Source organism: Mustela nivalis (assembly GCF_964662115.1).
Source record: "Mustela nivalis genome assembly, chromosome: 2".
Taxonomy (NCBI): Eukaryota; Metazoa; Chordata; class Mammalia; order Carnivora; family Mustelidae; genus Mustela; species Mustela nivalis.
Window position 1 is genome coordinate 174,060,214 of NC_139021.1, and position 10,923 is coordinate 174,071,136.

Here is a 10,923-nt window from a genome sequence, read left to right on the forward strand (position 1 = left end):
AAAATATTTGTACTCCACTCCCCAGTTACGTAGGCTAATTTATTGCATGAGGAGACCTTGTAGTTCATTAATAATATACAAATACAAATCAAGGGAAGAAATTGCCTTCCTAATTGACTTTGGAGATGCTAATCTGAGATTCTCCAGCTTTAAATACGACCTAGCAATGGTGCTTGTACCGTACACCTTGGAGAAGACAGAAAGCCACCTAACACCCAACAATGTCAAGAATCATTGTGTCTGGACTTTATCTACAAGACACTCAAGACACCTCTCTCGAGGCATCTGGAAGTACCAGACACGAAGGAAATAGACAAACAGCTGCTGGGGATAGACTCAGCCGTCCTAGACTCAGTAGCCCAGATGTGCTGCCAGCGAAGGCCAACCAGGCGGTGCAGAGTGTGCTGGACTGGGCCAGGTCGGCCAGGGTGTGGCTGGGTCACCTGCTCCCACCCAGATTGCTGTGTTGAACAGAGAAAGTAGCATTAGGCTCCGCTGACTGGTCAAGCAGGGAGCCAAGTTCATCTTAAGAAACCAAATCTCTGGGGTGCCTGGGTGACTCAGTTAGTTCACTGTTTGAGTGCAGTTCAGGTCACGATCTCGGGGTCTTGGGAGGGAGGCCTGAGTTGGGCTCCATGCTCAGTGGGGAGTCTGCTTCTCCCTCTCCCCCTGCTGCTCCCCTCACTCACGCGCATGCTCTAACTCTAGGAAATAAATTAAGAAAAAACCCCAAATCTTCCCCGTTGACATCCCATGAGTCTCTTGTCCTCTCTGACCATGCCTCCGGAGAACACATGGAACTTCTGTCAGTTTATTCGTAATGGACTGGGAGGTAGTAGAGTTGAGTGGTGAGGTTTCCCAGACCAGTCTTGATGGTCACATGGTCCAGGTTTGAATGCTACCCATTCTCTCTCCCACTGCAACCACCAACCAACCACCTACCCCTACAAGTCTGAAGCTGGAAGTCCAAGTTCATAAAAGTGACCTAGGCATTAGCGACCTTGTCACCCCCTTTGAGTCTGCAGGAACCTCCAGGTGATGATCTTGGCCCCTCCTGGAAGAAACCACTTATCCGTGGCACAAGGAGCCACACAGAACATAGGGTAGACAGAACAGAGCCTCTAAATTGCATGCCCCACCATGCTTACTTCTGCTTTACTTATCTATCTCCCCAAGGTGCTCCTGGAATGCTTTGCCTCTGAACTTTTCCTTTCTGACCTTGCCCTTTGGAGTCCTCTAATCCATCTCATTCTTGTCTTTCTGGATTGAAAGAATAGAAGAAAGAAGATCAGATCTAGTATGTGAAATTCGGATTCATTTTTCTGTTCTGTAAAATGGGCATAATAATAATTCCTATCTCATAAGGTAAGGAGGAGAATTAAATGAGATTTAGTAAATGTGGACCTTAATGTTTTCCCAACAAGACCCATGAAGTCAGTTTAACGGGCTGTCATCAAAATTTTCAAAAATGGAATAGAAAATATCCGAGGGCTCTGCTTGTAGGAGGGGCAAGTTTTATTTTGTGAATGTTTTGTTTCAGTTTAGTGTGTGGATGTGCATGTGTATGACCACTGGTAGATATAAAATAAATATTTTACTGTAAAAAGGTACTGGTAAAAAGTGCAGGAAATATGTGTCATTAACATTTACCTTCAGTCTTGAGGAGATGAGCTCTGAGACTTAGGCAGCCACGACCCTAATGTTGGAAAGATTGGAGCCAAAGATCCAGCCCCATTCCCCTGCCCCCACCAAGAAGCTATGACGCCACACCAAAGGCCCATTCTGCCAGCCCAGGGACTTAATTCTGTTCACAAATATTTTTGTTAGGGACACCTGGGTGGCTCAGTCATTGGGTATCTGCCTTCAGCTCAAGTCACGATCCCAGGGTCCTGGGATCGAGCCCCTCATTGGGCTTTCTGCTCTGTGGGAAGCCTGCTTCTCCCTCTCCCACTCCCCCTGGTTGTGTTCCCTCTCTTGCTGTCTCTCTGTCAAATAAATAAATAAAATCTTAAAAAAAACAAACAAAAAAATGGAAAACCTCAAATATTTTTGTTAGGCTTACATGGAATTTATAAAAGCAAAATTTGAATTCATTACTATTATTTAAAAATCAGGAGATAGGACAGAAAAATCTAGATTCTCAGGGTCTCTGAAAACTTGGGGAGATTTGGTCATATCCAGTATCTTTCCTGTAGTCTCTGTCCTATCTGCGTCCTTAGTTGTCTCCTACCCGGGCCCTGGAAGCACAGAAGGCTTGTTCCCTGACCCGGAGGCTCGATGTTTATTTTAAAGAATTGCAAAGCTGGCACGTATCCATGAGCTCCTTAACTTCAAACCCTCATTTGCAGAGGGAGGAAAGAAGCCAGTGAAGAAGGAGGTGACTTACCCAAGGTCACATAGATCACCAGTGATACAGCTGGGAACGGTACCCGAGTCTCCTGGGTCCGTCTTCCCTCGGAGCCCTTGGGAGCAGGCAACTGCCACCCTCATAAAAACGGAGGCTTTCTTAAGAGATGCGTCTGGTTCACAAAGGTCAGCGGCCCTCACTTTTTCCCTTTGTCTTGGCCACGGCAAGTGTTTACCTTGCAAAAATGAAATGAGAACCAGAGTGGTTCCTGCTTGTCTAACAAGGTATTTACATGCCTCTGAGGGAGGAAGACAGCCAGGCAAAGGCGTTCACTGTGAGCGGGAGCTGGGAGAAGATAAGAATCTCCAGTACCTTCTGGCTCTGTGCTTTACCTTGATTTAGCCGAGGGACGAGGGACGGAGAAAACCAGTTTGCAGGGCGTATCTCGTCAAGCACGGTCACAGACAATGCCCGCGTCAGCGTACAACGTCTGCATGTTTCCAGATCACCCAAGAGGGACGGTGCAGGGTGGCTCTCATGGGCCATTCTCAGAGCGGGACGCCACCGGTGCTGCGCCCAGGGCCGGGAACTTGACGGCTGTTTGGGTCATTTTTAATGTTTAATTTTTTTCTTTTTGCTTTATAAAAATAGCCAAATAGGCACAAAAAGTACAAAGAATAATATAACCAACCTCTATACACCTTACTCAGATTTGACATTTATCAAGATTTTTTTACATATGATTTGTAACTCTTATTTGGTGTATAATGTATATACAGTAAATGCACAGATCTTACGTGTGAAGTTTGATGAGTTTTTAAATATGTTGTAAAATAATTTCATACAGAAAGTTGCAAAAGAAAAATAGGAAGAATATCCACATTCTCTTCAAAGAGATCCCCAAATGGCAACAAATTACCACATTTGCTTTATTATACAACATACACACACACACACACACACTTTTTCTGAACCATTTGTTGGCCGATGTGTTTTGCCAAATATTACGCCCATGTAATCATCACTCAAATCAAGTTACAGCATATTTTCAGTACTCCAGAAAGTTCTCTGCTGCTCTTTTCCACTTGTTATTTTTCATTTCTTTTTATTCATTTCATTTTCATTTCAATTCTCAATCTTATTTTTATCACCCTAGACGAGTTTCGCCTGTTCTGGAAACCGATGCACATGGACTCACCCTCCACTTTGTTTTTGCTGAATTATTTTAAAGCAAACCCCAGATCTCATGTTATTTCATCTCTATATAATTTGTAAGTAATTCTGAAAACATTTTCTTACATAATCACAAAGCCAATGAGATTATGTAAAAAGCCTTCCTAACAAGCCGCTGTGATTATTGCCATTTTCCAGGTGAGCGTTCAGCTTCAAGAAGGCGGGAGGTCTAGCCCAAGGTCACCCAGCAAGTAGCTGGGTGGGGGTGGGGGGGGCAGTCTTCCTCCAGAGCCTGTCCTTACCGTCTGGGCTGTCGGTCCCAGTGGAGGTGCTTGCTGCCTTTGGGAACAGGAAAGTTTGGCACCTCTGCGGACCCTTTCTTTGGCTCCTCCCCCCAGCACATGGCTGTCCAGAAACGCAGTCCCAGAGACCCTTTGAGCACACCTGCCCGCAGACACACTCACTCACACCAGCATGTTTTACAAATGCTACCTGCAGCTTCTGGTTTCCCCTCTTTGGAGACAGAGGAAAGGGACCGCTCAGGCCTCCAGTGGCTACACAGACTGAGAGGCAGATGTGTTTGAAAGCCGCTGAGAGCTCCCCATTCACCGGGACCTAGACCTCACCAAGGTACTATGTCAGGTTAAATGATCAGAACACAGAAAAGACCCACGCCTTTAATATTTTAGATCATTTTTGCAAACAAGTACTCGAAACGCACAGACTTACGTGGGCCAAAAAACAACTAGAACTCGTGACAATCTGTTCTTCCAGCAGACAACTAGGCAGAAACAAATCAGAGTATTTCTGCGCACCGGCCCCAAAACCAAGCACAGAACTCCCCAGGAGCAGACAACTTACAACTTACTGTAAGCCCGAATCAGCTGCTAGTAATCACGCTTCTATTCGGTCTCATAAACTGCGGGGTCTGCATAGCCACTAGATATGTCAAAGACTTAAATGTTTTCCTAGATCGAACTCTATACCCTTCCCAGAGGACATATTGGTAAAAACAGCCTTATTGTTTGTTTCTAAAACAGAGCTGGATGGAGCTATTCAAAGGGATATGAACTTTCAGCAAAATGTATTTACTGGGGTGCCAGGTGGCTCAGGGGGTTAAAGCCTCTGCCTTCGGCTCAGGTCATGATCTCAGGGTCCTGGGATCGAGCCCCGTATGGGGCTCTCTGCTCAGCAGGGCGCCTTCTCCCTCCTCTTTCTCTGCCTCTGCCTACTTGTGATCTCTGTCTGTCAAATAAATGGACAAAAATCTTTAAAAAAATGTATTTACTAATTGCTTAGAAATAGAACCCCCTCTTCCCCCACCATCACCTCCTCTGTTCTCCACATTACGGGCCAGTTGAACATGAGGTTTTCTAGCGGTGTTTCTTTTCTAGGCACAGAGATCAAAACAAGGACTGAGGGTGGGGATGTGGGGGACGGAGGGGGATGGGTGAAGCCGCCTCCTCACTCTCTCACAAGAAGTTGCCTGGCTTCTTTGTGACTTGTTTTGCATACCAGCTTCTGTAGGAGATTGCCTTTGGAAAGCCACCGGCCTCATGGACCTTCTCTGTTTCTGGCACTGGACGTGCTAAGGCAGTCACCACGAGGATGTGTAATCACCTACATGGTCGGCGCCCTCGGAACTGGGTCCCTGCAGTTGTAGATTCATGTCTGATGCTCATACCCCTGTCACCCGGTGCTGTTTTCTCTCTCCCCACACTCCCCAGTGACTTCCTGGTGTCCCAGGGGAGTGAAAGTGCGATATTAAATGGGACCTCACAATACATGGAGGCTTGAGAGGTCTTTAAAAGTTCTGTATCTCCTCCTCCTCCTACTTCCCCTTGTCGTCATCATTATTATAAAGATACATGCTGTTTGAAAAATTAGAAAAGCACAGAGAAGTAGGAAGAAGACGAGAAAAGCTTTCATCAGCCATTGCCTAAAGGTAAGGTGTATTTTCATTTTCCAAATTTAAAAATGGATTTTAATATAGCTTCGCTCACACAGTATGTGCAACTGTGTACTCTGCTCTTTTTACAACCTTTTCAAATGCAAAGCCTTTTTACTGACTATGTAATATTCTATCGCAGGATTGGACCGAGATTTCCACCCAAGCGGGAGTTTGTAGGAGTATTTTCTTTCCTGTGAAAATTGCTTTAAACTGTTCCAAACATTTCACCAGAGAACTTACTCTCCTTTCTCTTTCTCTGTCTCTCTCTCAAACAGGAATCAAGGAGCCCTTTGTTTTGCACACAGCCCATGCTCACCACGGCGGAGAAGACAGCCACAAAGAACACCAGCTAAGAACAGACTTACTGTACACTCTAGCACAAGACTCTTCACATGGAGTGTGGCGAGTGCAAGGCTGAGTTCTGTGACCGAGAGAAGTGTTCTCGAATTCTCCCCACCTATTGGTCCTGGAAAACCTCTCCCTCTTGCTTCTCTGCCATAGAGCACATCCTGGGAGCAGGTTCAGCAGCTTACTGCCCACTCCACTCATTAATCCTATGCGTGCTTCAGGCTCTTGGAGCCTTTCCCAAACCTTTAATATCCACTTGCCCCCTTCCCCCACCAGAAAAGGCCCCTGGCTCTCCCCGAGCCACCAGGAGCCATGTTCTAATATACAGCACTCTGGAATATGTCAAGCCAAAAAAGGAACGACCAGAATAGTTGTTTGATGCCATCTCTGCACTGGGCTTTGTGCCAAAGCATTATACGTTTGAGATTTCATTTAATCCCCCCTGGCTGCCTTATGAGGCAGGAATTGTTCTGTCCACTTGGCAAATGAGGAGAGTGAGCCTCAGACGGAGCTTGAAATATTTGTTTGAGAACTAGGAGCCCACCTTCCTACCTTGGAGCTTCTGCCAGCCTCTCAGCATTTCAGTGGCATGACTTCTGGACGTGGTGTGGCCTCAAGGATCGCTTCCACGCCCCTCCCCACGATTCTGGGCACGGCAAAGGCCGGCAGGACTTGGATCTGCCTGCATCTGGCTAGACCAGCAATGCCTCCTCCCAGGCCTCCTGGACACCAAAGTAGAGAAGCACGGTCACCTCCCCTCCCCCCGAAGACCTCAGGATCTCCCCAGAACTTGATGACGTGCAGAGAAATGGGGCAGGAAGAATTCTCTGGAGACAGCACCTTTTATTTTATTTCATTTCACAAACACAATGAAAAAAAAAAAAAATCCTGCTAATAGGATTGCCGAGTCAGCAGGCCTAGGCAGGCTATTCCAAGGAAATGTAAAGCATCCTGGCACACCTTGAGATGGATGACAAGTCAGGAACAATGACAGGAAACCAGAAATTAATCAGAAGACTTGCCTTTCATTAAAGGGAGAGGGTGGGGAGAGAGTTCAAGAGCAGGGGCACAGCCCTGACAACCCACTCCCGTTGATTTTGTGCCACTGCTCTTGGGCCCCCACAGCTCCTGGGAGCAAAAGAAGCAGCCAAGGTGCTCCCCATGCTTCCTGAGTGCCTGCAGCTGTGACATGAGGACCGCCCCCTCCCTGACCGGAAGTGCTTGGCCTGTGAAGGGGGAACTTCCTCTGGGCCAGGTGTGATAAACCCTCTGTGCTCTGGGCTGTGCCCTGGAGCCTCTCTGGGCCAAAAAAGGCCTGTCCTTTGTAATCTTGGCCTAGCACCAGCAGCTCTGACTTGGGGCTGATGGACCAGGACCAGCTTGTGAGTTGCTAGCTGCCATCTCCTGGGTTGGGCTGATCTTGTGTTGATGTTCTGCACATCGTGGACTTCTCTTTCACTCTGCCAGGCAGTGGGCCGCCTTATGGGGCCGGGTGAGTGAGGGGGCCGGAGTCAGCGGGCTGGGGCTGAGAAGCACGGCGGACCCTTCCCAGGGCTGCGCTGTGGGTGGGTGTTTCCCTCATGGCTCACCCGGCCCCAGACTCCCTCCCTGGCAGCCAAGTCGAGGAGGGTATTTTCCACCCCCCGTTGGGCTCACTGGTGGAAAGAGGCAGTGGAGGGATGCTCAGGTTAGAAAGGGTGTTGGGATTGGAAAGAGATTGCTGTCGGGAAGCCACAGCTAGATTGTTGGTGGGGCCTTGCAAAGTCAACCGGCCCATCTCTGTCTTGCTACTTAATAACACTGAAAGTTGGATGGTTTTGGTTTCACTCAAGAAGAGTCCACGCCTCTTAGCATGATGAAAGTAACTGAAGAGGCAATGTGGCAATCCACACGACCGGGCGCCAGACCATAGTGGATGCCCATTGGGTGCATAACAGTGGCTTGAGCAGGGAAAAAGTGCCCACCCGAACACACATTTCCTTCACTTCCTTCCTTTGGCATTTCTTTCTTACGGATTATATCTTGGAACTTTTTCAGCTCGAGGCTGATTTGGCATCAGTTCCCTCCCTACCCCTCATACCCTTGAACATTTGGGCTCCTGCTCAGACTTCATTTTGAAGTTTCCTGCTAAGGACATCTTTAGGAAAAACTTTCACAGTTAGGCTTTTGAATTTTTCTTCCCCAATGATTCTACATGCTGGGAGGAAGGTACTAAAGCCTTAGTCATTGTGAGAGGCACGTGACATCGTTTATTCCTTCTAGGGCTGAACTTGGCAGGTTGTGACTCGCCCTAGGTCACAATCCTAGTTGCAAACTGCCATGCCTCCCTTTAAGTCCCTGCTCAGTCACCCCACCGCCTGGCCTCTCAGCTCTGTCAGTGACTCTGTTGGCAAATGACCATGAGCTTTGAACAAAACCCATTTTACAAATGGGTTTGCAAAATCTCTTTTGCACCCATTATCAATGGGTTTGCACAAAACGCTGAGGTTTCATGGACATTTTTATCACGACTTGTCAGCATCTTCTTTCTTAACTCTGCTCCCTTTTTTCACGGAACCATACTTTCTTCTGTACAATGAACTGGGTCTAGGGTCAGGCCAGTAGATCCTGCCTCCCCCCTCCCCCGCCAAAAAAAAAACAAAACAAAAACCAAACAATTAAACAAACAAAAAAGAAAGCTGGGCCAGTCATCATCCCTCATTCTGCTGGCTGCACTGATTGACCCAAGATGTACATGTGCCCCATGTTGGGCTAACCAGAGCTCTGGAGGATTTTTATACTTTCAGCTGGAGGAGTAAACCTTTACCTCTTGGAGAGTAATTATATATGTTTGAACCCAGAGCTGAGGTTAGCGTTGTTCCAGGCTCTTAGAGAAAACAGATTTGAGGAATGAACCCAGAGGCCAAGGAGAGAAATTGAATCTTGAAGTGCTAGGAGACCCTTGTTTTAATTCTTCCCGCTTTTCCTGTCAAAATGATTCTTTTTCGTCTAAGTCAGTTGAGTTAACTTTCTAGGACACACATTCAAATAGTTCTCAGTGAGAGGCCAGCAGGAGTGCTTTTCTAGGGCAGCAACTGGATGCAGGGCAGACATTGCATATCAGTTGTTTTTAGAGGTGAAAGAAAGGAAATGCCCCTGTTGGGTGATCTGTAAAAAAGTGTCCAAACTCTGTTTGATGCAAATGACAAAAAACTACAGTTTAAACTGGTTCAGTCAACAAAGTAGATATAATAGCTAATGTAATTTAGAAGTCTAAAGAGAAGTCTGCCTTCAGGTGATGCTTGATCCAGGCTCTACTAATGTCTTGGAAGTCATTACTTTACCTCTCTAATCTGCCTTCCTTGGGTTCACAGAATGACCCTCAGAAGCTTCAGGCTTCAGCCTTCCCCTTAGAGCAGCAGCATGCCTCAGTTTCAGATCTTCAGAGAAAGGATAATTTTCACCACAGATTTTGTACAAGTACTGGGATTTACTTTTCCTTGATCACAGCTGCATCAGATGTCCATCCTTAAAATCAACAGTTGGTCTAGGAAGGGGGATATATTGTGGGGAGGATAAAAAGCAATTCTGGCCAGATTTCAGAGCAGAGAATGGAGGAGGGCATATTCTCTCATCTGCTGGGGAGAGAAACAGTGATGGATGTGATGGACAGAGCAGCACATACCCACTGTGACCTTATTGCTGAGGTCTCTGTGTATATAGGCTTGGGCTGGGATTGACTGAGATGCTGGTAGAGGCCTAGCACGTAGAGATGAGCTGAAGTGAAGGATTTAAAAACAACTACAGAGGAAACAGACGTGATCTATAGCAGCTGGGCCCACTTTGCCAAGGGATGTCACATGTCCTGGTTGGCCATCTGGGGACCCAGCAGATGATGTGTGACCCAGGCTTCCTTCTGACCCCCTGATACTCACGCAGTGGAGGATTCTTAATATTGGCTTTCTGGCACTCTCAACTTGACTACCCATTGAGGTCAGCACCATGCCCTCTTTCCAGCTCTTCTACCCCTCTGTGTCTCATACCCCTGAACCAGGTACTAACCAGCTGTGTGCATAGACCTGTGTGGTCCTGGCAGAGAGCAGGCCCCTTGGGGATAAGAATGGGGAGGGAAGCGTATTTGTGAACCCCTCTTGCTTACAACTGAGACTCCATCAGTGTCTGCTGAGTCAAAAATTTTCAGGGCTTAAGCCAATTTTCCTGAGTCTTAAATTCTGGACAGCTGAACTCAATCCCCTGACTGTGTGGTGATTAGGAAGACACAGCTCCAAAATATGGTTGTTTTATCACCTCTGGAAAACGGACCTTTCCAAATGCTTGAACAGCTGACCCTTTTGAATTATGTATAATAGGGAACAATTAGAGACAACTTTAATGTCCATCACTAGGGTACCTCTCTGATGGGATGCTTGGCAGCTCTTTGTAAAGCACGAGTTAGAATCATATGTCCTTTCCCTGTCAAGATATCCAGGATCTAAGTTCAAGTGACAAAACAAATCTCAGAGCACTATGTAGTACAATGCCCCTGCCTCAAACCACCACCCAAATGAGCAGAAACCAAACTGTGAACAGTGATCGCCTTTGAGAAATGGCATTGGGGCAGGGTACTTTCATTTTTACTTCATTTCTCTATTGTTATCTTTGATGGCGAGCATGTAATTAAAAAAAAAAGATTAATACAAAAAAAGAAAAATAACTCTAAAAGAAAATAAAAATAAGCCATCATGATGGGCACGGTGGATTGGTGCTCCACATTCATTCTGCCTCTTGGTGTCCCTTCCAAACTACAGAAGCCAGAAATTGGAAAACTACATCTCCCAGAATCCCTTGCAGCTAGGATTCTGGGTGTGACTTCTATTTATCCAGCCAGAGAGATTTGGAAAGTGGACATGAAGTGGAGGCCACTCTGATGCTGCTGGCTCTGACAAGCACAGATGAGGAGGGAGGGGGCTCTACTGGGACAGTGTTAGTGGAAATCTCAATGTCTAATCACTCGCTGACTTTGTGGGGACAGGATGTGGGATACCACTTATGGTCCTGGGTTAGAGCGACTGTGGTACACCTCTGCAGCGCAGAATGGAAGCTTTCCAGTTCAGAGGGTAGCTTC

At 46.8% G+C, this 10,923-nt stretch overlaps 1 long non-coding RNA gene across 1 annotated transcript; it reads right to left on the minus strand.

The window, feature by feature from the left end:
- Positions 1 to 274: 274 nt before the first annotated feature.
- Positions 275 to 10,481, minus strand: LOC309858876. The gene is made up of 3 exons (XR_014308401.1): positions 6,372 to 10,481; positions 2,740 to 2,944; positions 275 to 461 (listed from the first exon to the last, which is right to left on the minus strand). It is a non-coding gene; the product is annotated as an uncharacterized lncRNA (long non-coding RNA).
- Positions 10,482 to 10,923: the final 442 nt, after the last annotated feature.